The 17,494-nt window shown below is 36.2% G+C and overlaps 1 non-coding gene and 1 pseudogene across 1 annotated transcript; both read right to left on the bottom strand.

The window, feature by feature from the left end:
* Nucleotides 1-17,494, bottom strand: part of LOC141714506 (uncharacterized) — a 185,792-nt pseudogene that overhangs the window by 116,226 nt on the left and 52,072 nt on the right.
* Nucleotides 17,094-17,200, bottom strand: LOC141715341 (small nucleolar RNA R71). Its single transcript, XR_012572107.1, has one exon. It is a non-coding gene; the product is annotated as a small nucleolar RNA R71 (small nucleolar RNA).

The following is a 17,494-nucleotide window of genomic DNA, read 5'->3' as shown; positions in this document are numbered from 1 at the left end:
ATATTGCCATATCCCAAAGTTTTTCCAGTTGCCATCTCCATAGAAAACACTTGGGCCAGCTTTCTCCACAAAGTCTGATAGCAGGGCCTTATTTCCAGTCATATGTCCTGAACATCCACTGTCCAGAACTAAATATTTTTCCTGTTGCCCTGCAATCAAAAAGACCACTAATTATTAGTTTTAAGGACCCAGACTTGCTTGGATCCTTTGGCCTTTTTAGGTTTGTTAACATTTGCAGCGGATTTAGCATCAGATTTTATGTTAACAGTTTTCTTATCAGAACTTATACTACCAGACTTTGAATCAGAACTTACACTAGAAGGAACAACATAAACTTTCTTTAAAGAAGGTTTTATTTGATAGATCATAGTACAAACTATGATATTCCTTACAAGTATAAATGGAATGCCATAAACTACCACAATGAAAACAAGGATTTTGTGGTTTGTATCTAAAGACTGACTTTTAACTCCTGACTTTGTAGATAAGGAGTTAATATTCTTATTCTTCCTGCAAAAAGAAGCCAGATGGTTAGAACTTCCACAGTTATGACATGCTTTCCTAGGAGCATCAGGAACAGATTTATAGTTATTGCTTTTATTCACACCTTCCTTTCCATTCCTGTTTTCCTAGATGATTTTACCTTGTTTGCATTCTTAACATCTTTCAGCTTATGCTTAAGCTGCTTCTTTTGTCATTAAGCCTATGTTAACTTCAGCTGTCTTTTCCTGTTTTAGTTTGTCAGAAGCTAATTCCTTTTTAACTTCTGATTTCTCATTTTCAGATTTTTCAGTTACAAACTTAACAGGTTTTAACTTCGGCTTTTGCTTATCAACAGGTTAATTTCTACAGTTCCTTTTTCATTTTTATTTTCTCCATAGCCTAAGCCCTCTTTCCAGTTTCCACTGCTTAGCAAATTTTGAGTTGTTTTGCCAGAGTTAGTCCAAGTTCTGATAATCTCTCTCTCATTTTCTAACTCAGTTTTTAGAGATTCATTCATTTTTAGCACTTCATCCCTAACATAAAAAGCATCATCTCTATCCTGCTGAGTTTGATGGAACATGAAACTCTTTTTCTAAGAAATCATTTCTTTTCCTAAAAGCAAGATTTTCAGAAGTTAATCTTTCACATGTTAAAGTTTGATCTCTATAACTAACAAACATGGTTTTAAGACATCTTCTCAACTCATTAATTCATCAGTATGAAAAGCATAAGTAGTCTGAGGTACCTTTGTTCCAGCAGCTTCAGAACTGCTCTCAGAACTTGATTTATCAGCATTTGCCATCAATGCATAGTTCTCCTCACTTTCAGAGTCTGAGGTGTCTGTCCAGCTTTTCTGCTTTGTGACAAGAGCTTTGCCTTTGTCACTCTTGGTCTTCTTGCAATCAGGAGATATGTGGCCTTTCTCACCACATATAACATTTAACATTAGCGTAATCTCCTCTGTCAGACTTTCCTCCTCTTCCTTCAGATCTTCTGAAATTCTTCTTATCAGAACTTATGCCTTTCCTGGAAAACTTCTTTCCCTTCCTGAACTTCCTGTATGCAATCTTTGTGATTCCTTTCACCATAAGAGCACACAGCTTCATCATCTCCTCATCAGCATCAGTTTCAGGCAAGCTTTCAGAATCTGAGTCATCATCACTCTCAGAACTTGATGACTCAGTATCAGACTTTATGATAAGAGCTTTACCCTTGTCTTTCTTTGAGGAAGGTGGTTTGGGGGATTCCTCTTCAGCCTTGAGCAACTGTCCTTGACTTTCCTCCTTTCCTCTTGCTTTTTTGTTCCATCTCAAGTTCATGAGTCTTGAGCATTCCATAGATTTCATCAGAGTTGTTTCATCAAGATTATAGTTGTCTCTTTTGTTGTTGCCTTCAAATCCCAACATTCAGGAAGAGCTAACAGGAATTTAAGGTTTGTATCTTCAAGATCATACTCCTTATTTACTAATGACAAGTCATTCAAGAGTTTAACAAATCTATCATATACATCAGTCAATGACTCATAGTCCTAGAGTCAAAGTGTTCATACTCTTGAGTGAGTATTGTCTTCCTGTTCTTCTTAACTGTTTCAGTTCCTTGACACCTTGTCTCCAGTGCATCCCATATCTCCTTAGCAGTCTTGCAGTTGATTACCCTGTTTGACATTACATTATCAATGGCACTATGCAATAAGTGTCGTACCTTGGCATCCTTGGCAATAGATGCTATATCTTCAGCAGTGTAATCACTCTTTTCCTTTGGTACGGTCATTGCTGCTTCACCTGCAACTAAACAGCGAGCTTGGTAGGTTTGTGAGGCCCTTCCTTGATTCTATCAAGGTATTCTGGATCTGTTGCTTCCAGAAACATGGTCATCCTTACCTTCCATATGGGATATTCAGATGGTCTCAATATGGGAACTCTGATAGTCTCATATCGACTCTGAGTTGATGTCTTTGATGATTCCTCAGTGTTGGTAGGCTTAGTTGGAGTTTCTGTGTCAGACATGATTGTGTTTGGATCTTTAACTGTATGTATGTTAACAGAAGGCTCTGATACCACTTGTTAGGTCACACTTTCACTGTAGAGGGGGTGAATACAGTGTTTATTACAATCAAATCAAACTTCAAGAACTTATGTAACAGAAAAACAAACTTATTTAAACAATAAACTCTGTTACAATCTGAAACTGTTATCTCTCAGTGATGAACAAAATATCACGAGAGCTGCTAGGGTTATAGTAATAATATTCTCGATAATGATAACACTTATAGTGTAAACCCTATGTCTGTGTTTATATACTACACAGTTAAACATAATCGATAATTGATATGGAATATAATTCTGCTTCCTAAAATATATCAATCAGATATCTTCTATTCCAAGTATTCCATTCTTCACAGAATTCCTCTTCATGCATATCTCTTCTTATGTTATCTTGATCTTCTTAACTTTAATCAGCTACTGTCCTTATCTGATCGTCCTTCAGCACTTAAGTTCCGATATCTATCTCCTGATGACATAAGTACTGATATCCCTTAAGTTCTGACTTCCAGTATAAGTACTGATCAGTTAAGTACTGATTTGTTCTGTTCAAATAAGATCTGAAATCTAAACATAAAACATATTAGCCATGACATTATCAAATATATCTAACATAAAGGTTATCAAGATTCGTTCTAAGGACACGAATCCAGAATGACGGGATATTTGAAATCAATGCTTATGTTGTGTTGGTTCATGAAATAATGATAAGAGAAAGGAAAATAAAAAGAAACTGAAGTGGAAAGGAATATAAAGGCAATAGAGTTTGAGGAATGATAAGGAAGTTGGGTATGAGGAAACCCTAAAGACTCGTAGCAATAGAAATAGAAAAGTATGTAATCATTGGTATGAGGGTGATTCACCATGAGTTAAATTTGATGGTTGAAGGCATACGAGTTATGTACATTAATCCCCTTTAAATTGGGAGGATTCAAGGAAACCTTTAGATAGTTCGAAGGATAAATAATAAGACGCGGATAGACTAAAGAGACAAGAAGGTAAGAAAGTAGGAAAATTGGATGGAGGAAGTGACCTTCAAGAATGTGAAGTGTAAGACCGGTGGCTTGATACCCAGAAAGGGAGACACCAGGTATGAAAGATATCCCAACATTGAGGTGACTGTTGAGATAAACAACAAAAGTAAATAAGGAATTATTAAGAAGAAGTTCACATTGAACATGACCAATATCTTCCAGAACATCCATGTTATCATTACCAAATCAGGAAAGAAAAGCGGATGACCATTGTTATCTTTTGGAGGCCATATGGATTGACCTCAATTTGAATAAGGATGCTATTATGAAGTTAGGTATAGACTATCGAGGTGGGAATGATGAATAAGATAATCTATCAAGGATATATGACTTGATTTATCCATGGAAGGATGCAGGTACATTTTAAAGGTGGAATTAAGGATAGAACAGCGATAACTTAAATGAATCCTAGGGGAATGCATAAAAGTTGGCATTTCACCCTTAATAGGGACAGTATGAGTTTTGACAGTATGATTTGGAAAGGGTTAAGGTAACAACAACCTTTAAGAATCAGTGGAGAAATTTTTCAGAAGTATATAGACAATGGTTTTAGTATTAGTAAATGGTATTTTGATATGCCCTGTATCTAGGGAATACAGGAGGAACGAATCAAGGATAACCTTAGAGGTTTTACAAGGAGAAAGGTAATATTCAAAATTCTCAAGAATAGAAATGTTGATAAAGGAAATATGATGTAATTATAATGTTGCCAAGTGGGGCACGTGTTAAACCACGAGAAAGTATGGATCGAACCAGTAATGCTCGAAATTGTTTAGGGCAATTAGGACTTAAGATAAAAGATGTTCTAATTATGATTGAGAGTCAGTCATGATAGTGATTAACCGCTAAAGACTGAGGCAATAACTTATGGAAAAATGATAAATTTTTTTTTTTACTCATCAGATTTTAAGGAAAACATCTTCACATAAGCTGTGATTGAAATAAGTTAGAAAATTTATTTGGAGGTGGTTAAAATGACATTGACTGTAAGGAAATTTTACTATCAGGAAAGGCCAAAGAGGTGGCCGACACTTTAAAGGTAAGAGGATAATTATAGGCGCTTGTGCCAAAGGAATACAGTGATGATGGTTAAAGCTATGCAGGTTGTATTATGGTTTGGAAGATTGACATTCCTTCTGATGACTGTGCAATACCCAACCGTAATAGTAGTTGGTAAAGGTTTAATTCGTGTAATCGCCATGAGCGGACTATCTATCTCAGAAGATACTATCTTGAGATAAGCCAGGACCATGTTTCAAAAAGGACTAGACGAACCTTTGAGTAAGTCTTCTATTTAAGGCATATGGTTTAGAATGGTATTAACCTGCTACCCTTGCTTTGATTGAAACTCTTCTGCAATTTTATCTGCTTCATGTCATGTATGTATGTCAGGATCAGGAGTGTTCTTCATGAATCAGGAATGGTGATTATGTTACCTCCTTAGAATGAATCGATACGACATGTATGGACTCCGTATGGTTAGATATTAAGATTTCATGGAAAGTGAATGATGACAGTGGGCCAGTGGTGGACCATAGTAATGCAGTAATGATTCTGCGAGTAATGAGCTGATTACAACCGTGAGAGTTGTACTAGAATGGGTGTTGAGATTGAGTACCACTAATCGGGTAGTGGTAGTGTATAAGTTATCATTGATAGACTAATTAAGTAGAGTATCTACCTATTGAATATTTATTCCCTCTTATCAATAGAGAGTCGTATTACTATACGAGGAAGGTTGCGGTGCAAGCACAGAATTCTAGTATCGATGATGTATAAAATGAGATTCCAGATTCGATTTTCGATGTCGAGGGAGTTTCAAAGGTGATTGAGTATAAGCTCGAGGAAGAGCATGGGTCCATAGAATGATGGACGGAATAGCAAAAATATTTAGGCACGTGAAATGCGATGCTATAATACTTGATGTTGATATAAATACATATATGTTTTGTTCTTCTATGACAAACCTCTATAGTTCAGAGGTAGGTTCCAAGCCAGATATTTTGTGGCAGTATATTTTTTTTCATATATACAATTCTCTTCAATTCGTTCGTTTCTCTTCTTTTCATTTTTTATAAGCTGAGAAGAACAACCCTTCCAGAAGGGGAGGTATTGCCGAATGACTATCTATCTGTGTGATAGAAGCCTAGTAGGATACCACCTAGTGTTTAATTGCTTGTCAAGTACTAAAGGCTGGCCACCTTCTGTACTAACTATGCGATATAAAAAGTGTTCATGATCATAGTGATCTCTCAATAAATTCTTTTACTTCTATATGAAGGATTAAGCTTTCGATAATAGAAACAGCTGAAAAAGGAGTAGTAAAATTTTGGTGGTATTCGGAATGGAAACACATTCGTGATACTAAGGTTGACGTGGTTATTAAAAGGTCATAGAACGCTAATAAGCAAAAGTATAACCAGTATAATATTAGGAACGGAAGGTAGTAGCGATTACGAACTGGAAAAGAATGGGTATTGAGAAGCAAAAGCTCTAATGCTAAAAGCTATAATGAGAGTCTGTGCAATAGACTTGAAAGAAATTGGAATGATCACTTAACACGGATTGAGTTTTCTTACGACAATAGATCATATGTCAGTATTGAGATATCGCCTTATGAGATCCTTGAGGGAAGACAATGTCGATCTCTCTTATGTTAGGATGAAGTTGTAGAGCGCAAGATGCTCGGACCAGCAGTGGTCCAAAGGGCCAAGGATATGATAGATCTAATTAGAGGACGGCTGGTAGTAGCCCAAGATGGACATGATAAGTATGTTGATTTGACACGAAAGGAAAAAGAGTATGAAATAGGGGACCTAGTGTTGTTATAGGTATTTCCTTGGAAAGGAAGGATGAGGTTCGGAAAGAAATAAAAGCTAAGTCCACGAATTGTTGGACCCTTGGATATATTAAGACGTATTGGGAGGATAGCATAGGAGCTAGCCCTAACCCCAAACATGTAGCAGGTCGTAACGTGTCTCACGTATCAGTGTTAAGGAAGTGTAATTCAGATGCCAGATAAATAGGGGCATATGAGCGCATAGATATGCAACCCGACGTAACCTATATGGAGCAACCAGGAAGGGTTGTAGAGTGAAAAGGGAACAAGTGCTTAGGAGAAGGCTTATCAAACTATTCAGAGTTTGATGGAAGAACCACAATGTGGGAAAATTTATTTGAGAGTTAGAAAGTGTAATGCTAAGAAAGTATCCCAATTCATTTTCTATCTGATTCCGGGACGGAATCCTTTTAAGGAGGGGAGACTGTAATAACCCCAATTTTTGGGAAATTTTGAAACCCTTATGAATAGTGTTTTTGCTAAATGAGAAAACTTTTCATGTCATACTATGTAGGGGTTCTGATATGGATATTCTGAGATTTTATTAGTACTTTATATGGGATATAAGTGTATGTAAAGATCGTCAGAATCCAAATCCGAACACTTTAATTTTTCCCGGAAATCCAATAGATACGGAAAGAATTGAGTATAAGGTAGCAGGATAAAAGGATTTAAATTAAAGGATTATAATAGAGGATCATAAAAAGGAATATAATGTATTGAGAAAGGTTAAGGGAACCTAAGTAATAAGATCCCGGGTATGATCCCTCAAACGATAAACAAAAACGAAAGTTAAGCGAACAGTATAACATATCAGCGGTCATTAGGCAAACAATTAGGAAGTAAATCAAAGGGATTAGAGAGGATGATGTCACCCAACCAATGAGAAGAGGACAAGGAGGGGAGGATGACATCATGAGGATGACACAAGCATGACATGGGAAGGAAGGAGATGTGGTGGCTTTTTAACCACACAAAATCAAGGGCAACTAGGTAATTTACTAAAACAAACACAAAAATCAAACCAACCAAGCCAAGCAAATAATTTTTCATCAAAATCAAAAAGAAACCAAGGCATTGTTCTTCATGCTCTCGGCCAAAACAGAACCAGCACACTAAAACTGTTGTATCTCCTTCATTTCTCACTCAAATATTGTGTGCTATAGCTCATTGGAAAGGTATTGAGATGGCCTACAACTCTTGTTCACAAGTCTTGTCCAAATAATCATGGTAAGACCCTCATTTTTACAGTTCTTTAAATCAGACTTTTAGAAACTTCAAAGCCTAACTTTGTGTTCTTGATTTCTTTGGAAAGATCAAGCTTGTAGGAGGCTCCCTAAGGCTTCCTAGCAACTTAACACCTCCCAAGGAAGGTATAAACTTCAAACCCTAGCCTTTACTTTATTTGTTTTAATGGTTGGTTTTGTGAAATGAGAAGCATGGATTGTGATTATTAGTAGTTTGGTTTGATTTGGAAGTGTTTTGGTAATTGAAGCTTGATTATAGTTCATAGGTCTTGATTGTGGTTGTTTGAGTTGAAAACCTTGGAGATTATGGACTGATGTGGTATGGTTTTGGTGAAGTTTTGTTGTATTGATGGTTATGAGTTGGTTGGTGGTTAATTGGAGTAGTTTAAACATTGGTAATCGCGTAAACATAGCCGTCGTAATGTCCGATTTACTTTAGACTGCTTTTGTTCATAATATTTGGACCCGAGAACTCCCTGCTAGATTATGACCATTGCCATGTTTAGATAGTTCATGTTACGAGCTTCGTTTTGATATGTAGTTCATTTGATTCCGATGTACGGTTTAGGAGAAACGACCGTTTCAAGTAACGGCGTTTCGCGAAAGAATCATTTCCCCTCGCCTTACTTTGAAACATAGGTTAAAGACCAAAAAGGGTTAATTAATGTATGAAACAATTATGGTAAGAGTGTTAGGAAGTTGGTAAGACACTCGCGAAGGAATCGCTTTAAAACTCATAAAGGTTAAATTATAAAAAATGGTGGAGCCGAGGGTACCCGAGTGACTTAAGCGAATCAGTGAGCGCAAAACAAGCGTTAGAGTCTAAGTTAGTTAAAGTATAGATTTACAAGTGACTTTGATTTAATTCCAACTTACTTGTTGTTTATAGGTTACCAGACTCGTCCCGAGCCTTTTATCACCCCAAGTCGCTCAGGCAAGTTTTCTACCCGTTATACTGTTGTTGTGATGTATATATGTATATGCATTATCTTGTGATAGATGCATGTTGGTTAATTAGCAAATGTTGCGATATATTGAAGCATGCTGATATGGTATATATATGTATGCCTGTTTCGTATTCTTGCCATATATATCTGTTGGTTCAGTTGATAATACCTATGCTAGAGAATAGCAGTAATTTGCATATACCTATAGTAGAGGGACCCAAAGGTGAAAACATTTTCTAAAACCGGGAGTCGAGGATCCCGAGTAGATTTTATATATATATATTTATATATATGTATGGTTATAGTTTTCAAAACTATTAATCGAATAAAGTTTATTCGATAACTTTATTTTATTAATGAATATTATCTTGAATATTCATTCGAGGACTTATGACTCCTTTATATTATTTATTGAATATTATTTGAATATTCAATTGAGGATGTATGACTCCTTTTATTTTATTATCTGAATATTATTTGAATATTCATTCGAGGGCTTATGACTCAGTTTATATTATTTAATGAATATTTTTGAATATTCATTTGAGGATCTATGACTCCGATTATTTGCTGAGATATATTCTTTATTTTATTAAAGAATAAGGTGTAAATAATCAAACTTATTTTCGATTATTCAAATAAAGATAGTACTTTCATATAAGTATATCTTTGGTTATTTAATATTCGTTTCAAGTATAAGTTTTAAAACTTCTACTTCAATTATTTTTATAAAGATTATTCTTTATGGGAATATTATTTAAATAATAATATTCAGTCATTTTCTAAATATTCTGGGGACTGATTTACTTCATTAAATCAGCTTTACTCCAAACACTCTATAAAGTGTTTTCGAGTCTTCAAAATGATTTTTAAAAGTTAGAGCGGATCCCAAAACTCATTTTTATATTTAAGATCTTCCTTTTTAAGGGGATTTAAATACTCGCTCAAAACCTGAGGGATCCGGCTCTGTGGTGTATTTTATATTCGCAACAAGGTTGCTATTTTGATAAATGAATTGATTACTTACCCAACACTCGGGAAGTAAAATTCTTGGAACAAGTTAATCCATTAACAGGCATCGCCTGGGAAATATCGGTGAGTTTTCCTTTCCAACTAGATACGACTTCTTGGTGGAGCTGTATCAACAAGTTTCTACTTGGGGAAAGTGGGGACGAGCTTTACGTTTCAGAGTCATGGATTTCATCTGAACTAGGAGTGGCGTAAGTGGCCGAGTAGCGCCGGCCCAGCCTTATTATATTGGCCCAAATGGCCTGGAAGTTCCGCTAAGGCGGTCCATTCCTTAGGAGTTCAGTGTTCGGTTGACAAGTAAATCCGACAGGTTCTCCTCTACATGTAGAAAATGGTGGGGTTGTACTACTACGACTGATCATCGTAAGTGGTCTTCCTGGCGCGGCAAACTCCCGTAATGAGTTCATCATCCAATTGGATAATTTCTGCAACACTACCCAGAGCACTTCGATAGAAAGGCTACGGTTGGGCGATTGTTGAGTGTTGGCAGGGTCAAGTTTTCAAAATGATATTTATATCAAATGAAGTATCTCATAACTTCATTTTATTTTGATGATATTTTAAAGGTTGAATCTATTCAAGTATTATCTTGTAGTCTCATCTATGTGATGAACTTTTGAACTAATTATAACTTGAACGGTGGTAGTTCAAGTAGTATTTGGAAAAGATATAAGTATATTGGAGTATCTTGTAACTTCATCTTTTAAACTTATATCTAGTAAATGATTATCTTATGCATGACAAAGATTTTCAGAAAAACGTTGAGACAAGGTTAGATATATGAGATCACCTTGCAACGATATTTTTATACAGTTATACACTGGAACTCTGTGTGTATTATGCATGGAAGAGGACTTCCTATATTTTGAAAAGTATATATGTATATATATATATACTGAATATTTTGCGACTTCATCGCATTAAGATATCAACTTGGTTCATTTCTTTTGACCAAGACTTTCATGAGTACTATGAGAAGGCTCATATATTGTTAATCATTATACATATTATTTTGGTGGGCTTGCTGCTCACCCTTGCTTTCTTCTTTCATCACACAACATCAGATAGACAAGATGAACAGGACCAAGCTCCCAATTCGTGAGCGGATAGGAAACGTTCCGCAGTTTCCTATAGGCGTTGATGTCGCTGTAGCTGAGGTGGGAACTACCAATAGGCTAGGCTTTCAACTTTTGATGTATCAGATTATGTATATTTATGAATTGTAATAATGGCAAAGAAATGTAAATTTATTCAGAAACTTGTTTAAGGTGTATTGGCATATAATTGTGGAATAAAAGGACTTGTGATTATTTTTGGATATTCATCTCTGAGGCTATAACTTGTGGTGTGTGTGTTTAATGGTGGGGTCACAGTACAGAGTAGTTGATTATTTATTAAGATTGGGTGTTTTTAAGGGAAATGGAACTCGTGACAACCCGGATCTCCGACCCCGAATTTGGGGGTGTTACAACAGATCTATTCTTTGGTCTTGGCACTAGGGTCCAGACTTTGTTTCTTTCAAATTCATTTAACTCTTCCTGCATTGCTTGCACCCAATCAGCATCTTGAAGAGCTTCTTCAACTTTCTTTGGCTCAGTCTGAGAGAGAAAATAATTGTAGAGACATTTATTTGAAGTATCTGTTCTAGTTCTGACACCTGCATCAGGATTTCCAATTATCAAATCAGGTGTATGTGATTTTGTCCACTTCCTTGCAGATGGAAGGTTTTTTCTAGAACTGGATGCTCCCCCATGATCCATGCTATTTTCATTTTCATTTTCTGATGCTCCCCCTGAAACTATGCTCTCTGAGTTGGATTCTTCAGTATTTAGATTTTCAGTACTATCAGAACTTGGCTTATCAGAACTTGACGAATCAGAACTTGAAGAGCCAGATGCATGTTCTGATGTTTCTTGAGATGTGGTAGGATCTTGAGTATGCTCCCCCTGTATAGGTGCATCTTCCTTTGACGTAGTCTCCACAGTTTCAATAACATCAGAGTTTAATCCATCAGAGTTTACAGTATCCAGACTTAGATTATCAGGATTTTCTGTATCAGAATTTGAGTCTTCATTTTCAAATCTCAGCTGATCATGGTCAATGAAATCTTTAAGACCAGTAATCTTTTTGTCATCAAAAGAGACATTGATAGATTCCATGACTACTTTTGTTCTCAAGTTATAGACTCTGAAGGCTTTTGTGGAAAGTGGATATCCAACAAAGATTCCTTCATCAGCTTTTAGATCAAACTTTGATAGCTGTTCAGGATGAGTCTTGAGAACAAAACACTTGCATCCAAATACATGAAAATATTTCAGATTTGGCTTCTTTTTCTTCACCATCTCATATGGTGTTTTTCCATGCTTGTTAATGAGTGTTGCATTTTGAGTAAAACAAGCAGTCTGCACAGCTTCAGACCAAAAATAGGTTGGAAGCTTTACTTCTTCAAGTATTGTACGTGCAGCTTCAATGAGAGTTCTATTCTTCCTTTCAACAACTCCATTTTGCTGTGGAGTTCCAGGAGCAGAAAATTCCTGCTTAATTCCATGGTTTTTGCAGAACTCTTCCATTATCAAATTCTTGAACTCAGTGCCATTATCACTCCTTATGACTTTCACAGAATCTTTGACCATTTTATCCAGATGTTTGATATGATCAATCAAGGTTGATGCAGTTTCACTTTTTGTATGCAAGAAATACACCCATGTGTATCTGGTGAACTCATCCACTATGACCAACGCATACTTCTTCTTTACAATAGACATGACATTTACTGGACCAAATAGATCAACATGTATTAGATGATAAGGCTCAAGAATTGATGATTCAGTCTTGCTCTTGAATGAAAATTTTCTTTGTTTGGCTTTCTGACATGAATCACAAAGACCATCAGGAGCAAATACTGTGTTTGGCAATCCTCTCACAAGATCTTTCTTGACCAGTTCATTTATATTGTTGAAATTTAAATGAGAGAGTTTCTTGTGCCAATTCCAGCTTTCTTCAATTGATGCTCTACTCATCAGACAGATTGCAGAACCATCAGTACTTGTTGAAAGCTTAGCTTCATAAATGTTACCACGCCTGTATCCTTTCAGAACAACTTTGCCTTTAGATTTACTCACAATTTCACAGTGTTCTTCAAAGAAATCAACATGATAACCTCTGTCACAGATTTGACTTATACTCAGTAGGTTGTGTTTAAGTCCTGAGACCAGAGCTACTTCTTTAATTATGACATTTCCAAGATTGATATTGCCATATCCCAATGTTTTTCCAATGTTGCCATCTCCATAAGAAACACTTGGGCCAGCTTTCTCCAAAAAGTCTGATAGCAGGGCCTTATTTCCAGTCATATGTCCTGAACATCCACTGTCCAGAACTAGAATATTTTTCCTGTTGCCCTGCAATCACAAAGACCACTAATTATTAATTTTAAGGACCCAGACTTGCTTGGATCCTTTGGCCTTATTAAGTTTGTTAACATTTGCAGCGGATTTAACATCAGAGTTTATGTTAACATTTTTCTTATCAGAACTTACACTATCAGACTTTGAATCAGAATTTACACTAGAAGGAACAATGGAAACTTTCTTTAAAGAAGGTTTTATTTGATAATAATCATAGTACAAACTATGATATTCCTTACAAGTATAAATGGAATGCCATAAACTACCACAATGAAAATAAGGATTTTGTGGTTTGTATCTAACAGACTGACTCTTAACTCCTGATTTTGAAGGTAAGGAGTTAATATTCTTATTCTTCCTGCAAAAAGAAGCCAGATGGTTAGAACTTCCACAGTTATGACATGTTTTCCTAGGAGCATCAGGAACAGGTTTATAATCATTGCTTTTATTCACACCTTCCTTTCCATTCCTATTTTTCCTAGGTGATTTTACCTTGTTTGCATTCTTGACATCTTTCAGCTTATGCTTAAGCTGCTTCTTTGTCATTAAGCCTATATTCACTTCAGCTGTCTTTTCCTGTTTTAGTTTGTCAAAAGTTGATTCCTTTGTAACTTCTGATTTTTCATTTTCAGACTTTACAGTTACAAACTTAACAGGTTTTAACTTTGGCTTTTGCTTATCAACAGGCTTAATTTCTTCAGTTCCTTTATCATTCTTATCTTCTCCATAACCTAAGCCCTCTTTCCAGTTTCCACTACTTAGCAAATTTTGAGTTGTTTTGCCAGAGTTAGTCCAAGTCCTGATAATCTCTCTTTCCTTTTCTAACTCAGTTTTTAGAGATTCATTCATTTTTAGCACTTCATCCCTAACATAAAAAGCATCATGTCTATCCTTCTGAGTTTGATGGAACATGACTAACTCTTTTTCTAAGAAATAATTTCTTTTCTTAAATGCAAGATTTTAAGAAGTTAATCTTTCACATGTTAAAGTTTGATCTCTATAACTAACAAACATGGTTTTAAGATATCTTCTCAACTCATTAATATCATCAGTATGAAAAGCATAAGTAGTCTGAGGTACCTTTGTTTCAGCAGCTTCAGAACTGCTCTCAGCACTTTGTTTATCAGCATTTGCCATCAATGCATAGTTTTCCTCACTTTCAGAGTCTGAGGTGTTTGTCCAGCTTTTCTGCTTTGTGACAAGAGCCTTGCCTTTGTCACCCTTTACCTTCTTGCAGTCAGGAGATATGTGGCCTTTCTCACCACAGTTATAGCATTTAACATTGGTGTAATCTCCTCTATCAGACTTTCCTCCTCTGCCTTCAGATCTTCTGAAATTCTTCTTATCAGAACTTATGCCTTTCCTGGAAAACTTCTTTCCCTTCCTGAACTTCCTGTATGCAATCTTTGTGATTCCTTTCACCATAAGAGCACACAGCTTCATCATCTCCTCATCAGCATCAGTCTCAGGCAAGCTTTCAGAATCTGAGTCATCATCACTCTCAGAACTTGATGACTCAGTATCAGACTTTATGAAAAGAGCTTTACCCTTGTCTTTCTTTGAGGAAGCTACTTTGGGGGATTCTTCTTCAGCCTTAAGAGCAACTGTCCTTGACTTTCCTCCTTTCCTCTTGCTTCTTTGTTCCATCTCAAGCTCATGAGTCTTGAGCATTCCATAGATTTCGTCAAGAGTTGTTTCATCAAGATTGTAGTTGTCTCTTATTGTCGTTGCCTTCAAATCCCAGCATTCAGGAAGAGCTAACAGGAACTTAAGGTTTGAATCTTCAAGATCATACTCTTTATCAACCAATGACAAATCATTCAAAAGTTTGACAAATCTATCATATAAATCATTTAATGACTCATTAATCTTTGAGTCAAAGTGTTCATACTCTTGAGTGAGTATTGTCTTCCTGTTCTTCTTAATTGTCTCCGTTCCCTGACACCTTGTTTCCAGAGCATCCCATATCTCCTTAGCAGTCTTGCAGTTGATTACCCTGTTTGACATTACATTATCAATGGCACTATGCAGTAAGTGTCGTACCTTGGCATCCTTAGCAATTGATGCTATATCTTCAGCAGTATAATCACTCTTCTCCTTTGGTACGGTCTTTGCTGCTTCACCTGCAACTGCAACAGCGAGCTTGGGTGGTTTGTGAGGGCCTTCCTTGATTCTATCAAGGTATTCTGGATCTGTTGCTTCCAGGAACATGGTCATCCTTACCTTCCATATGGGATATTCAGATGGTCTCAGTATGGGAACTCTGATGGTCTCATACCGACTCTGAATTTGTGTCTTTGGTGGTTCCTCAGTTTTGGTAGGCTTAGTTGGAGTTTCTGTGTCCGACATGATTGTGTTTGGATCTTTAACTGTATGTGTGTTAACAGATAGGCTCTGATACCACTTGTTAGGTCACACACACACTGTAGAGGGGGTGAATACAGTGTATAGTACACTCAAATCGAACTTTAAGAACTTAAGTAACAGAAAACAAACTTTATTGAAATAATAAACTCTGTTACAGTATGGAACTGTTACCTCTCAGTGATGAACAAATATCACGAGAGCTGTTAGGGTTACAATGAATAATCTTCTCTAATAATGATAACACTTATAGTATAAACCCTATGTCTGTGTTTATATAGTACACAGTTACAAGATAATTGCTAATTGATATGGAATATAATTCTTCTTCCTAAAATATATCAATCAGATATCTTTTCTTCCAAGTATTCCATTCTTTACGGAATTCCTTCTTCATGCATATCTCTTCTTATGTTTATCTTGATCTTCTTTCCTTTAATCAGCTACTGTCCTTATCTGATCGTCCTTCAACACTTAAGTTCAGATATCTATCTTCTGATGATTATCTCCTGATAACATAAGTACTGATATCCTTAGGTCCTGACTTCCAGTATAAGTACTGATCAACAGTTAAGTACTGATTTATCCTGTTCAAGTAAGATCTGAAAGCTAAACATAAAACATATTAGCCATGACATTATCAAATATATCTAACATCTTTTATCTTAATTGTGGATGCTTAGTAGTAGGGTATACGTATAACGAAAGTTAGCGTACACTAATTTCATGTTATCTGATTAGTTGTCATCACCATCACATGCTAAGGTTAAAGACATAAACTTTGAATAAAGTATTTAATGAAGTTAGAATCCCATGTTTATTCTCATATATGTAATTCAATCGTAATTCTCTTAGTTAATGTTATTTAGTATAATCCCTTAGTTAAATCAAAACTCAGTTTCTTATTTGTCTTAGAGTTGAACAATAACCTTAAATTGTTACATAAGTGCATAATCTAAACTTAACCTAAACCAGTCCATATGAGAACGAACTTGATTTATATCTTATACTACTTGTGATCGCGTATGCTTGCGTGTATTTTTGCGTTAGAATTACAGCGAACAAGTTTTTGGCGCCGCTGCCGGGGACTCGGTGTTAATTTTTAGTTTATGTGCTTAACATCACTGGTCATTAAAGTTCACTGACTTGGATTCTTTTACTTTCACGGTTTGCTTGTTTGTGTTTCAGGTACTTGCGAGAGCGTGTACGCGAACACGTTCTCAATCTCTTAAGGAAACTATTGAAGAAGTGAAAGAAGAAGTTCTTGAAGAAGTTGAAGAAGAAATTGAAGAAGAAGAAGTGATCATTGTAATGGGAGAACCAGCAGTAAATCCGAAAGCTTTGATGGATTACTCTCAACCAAAGATCAATGAAATTTAGTCAAGCATTGTCAGACCAGCCATTACGGCTAATACCTTTGAAATCAAGTCTAGCACGATTAAAATGGTGCAGAATTCAGTCTAGTTTGGGGGTTCTCCAACGGAAGATCCCAACATGCACATTAGAGATTTCATCGAGATCTGCGACACTTTCAAGTTTAACAATATTTCTGAAGATGCTGTGAAGCTGAGACTTTTCCCTTTTTCTCTGAGGGATAAAGCTAAGTGTTGGTTACATTCTCTACCACCAGGTTTTATAACTACTTGGGAGGATCTTGCTCAGAAGTTTCTTACTAAATTCTTCCCTATGGCGAAGACAGTTGCAATCAGGAATGCTCTTACTCAATTTGCGCAGCAGTCAGAAGAATCTTTATGTGAAGCTTTGGAGCGTTACAAGGAGATGCTTAGGAAGTATCTCCATCATGGAATGCTTGATTGGATGATTATCAATTGCTTTTATAATGGTTTGAGAGTGCAGTCTAGACCCATGCTCGATGCAACATCAGGTGGAGCCTTATGGGATAAGAGCTATGATGAATCTTATGAGCTAATTAAATTGATGGTTATAAATGAATATCAGAACCCAACTCAGAGACTACCTCAAGGCAAGGTAGCAGGAATTCTGGAGGAGGATATAGCTACGGCTATAACTTCTCAGCTAAATGCGTTAACAATGAAAGTGGATTCTTTGGCTAACTATGGAGTCAATCGGATCACTAGTGT

This window comes from Apium graveolens, chromosome 3 (genome assembly GCF_009905375.1).
Source record: "Apium graveolens cultivar Ventura chromosome 3, ASM990537v1, whole genome shotgun sequence".
NCBI lineage: Eukaryota > Viridiplantae > Streptophyta > Magnoliopsida > Apiales > Apiaceae > Apium > Apium graveolens.
Note: the sequence above shows the minus strand (reverse complement) of the source record. Positions and strands in the feature narration are given on the sequence as shown.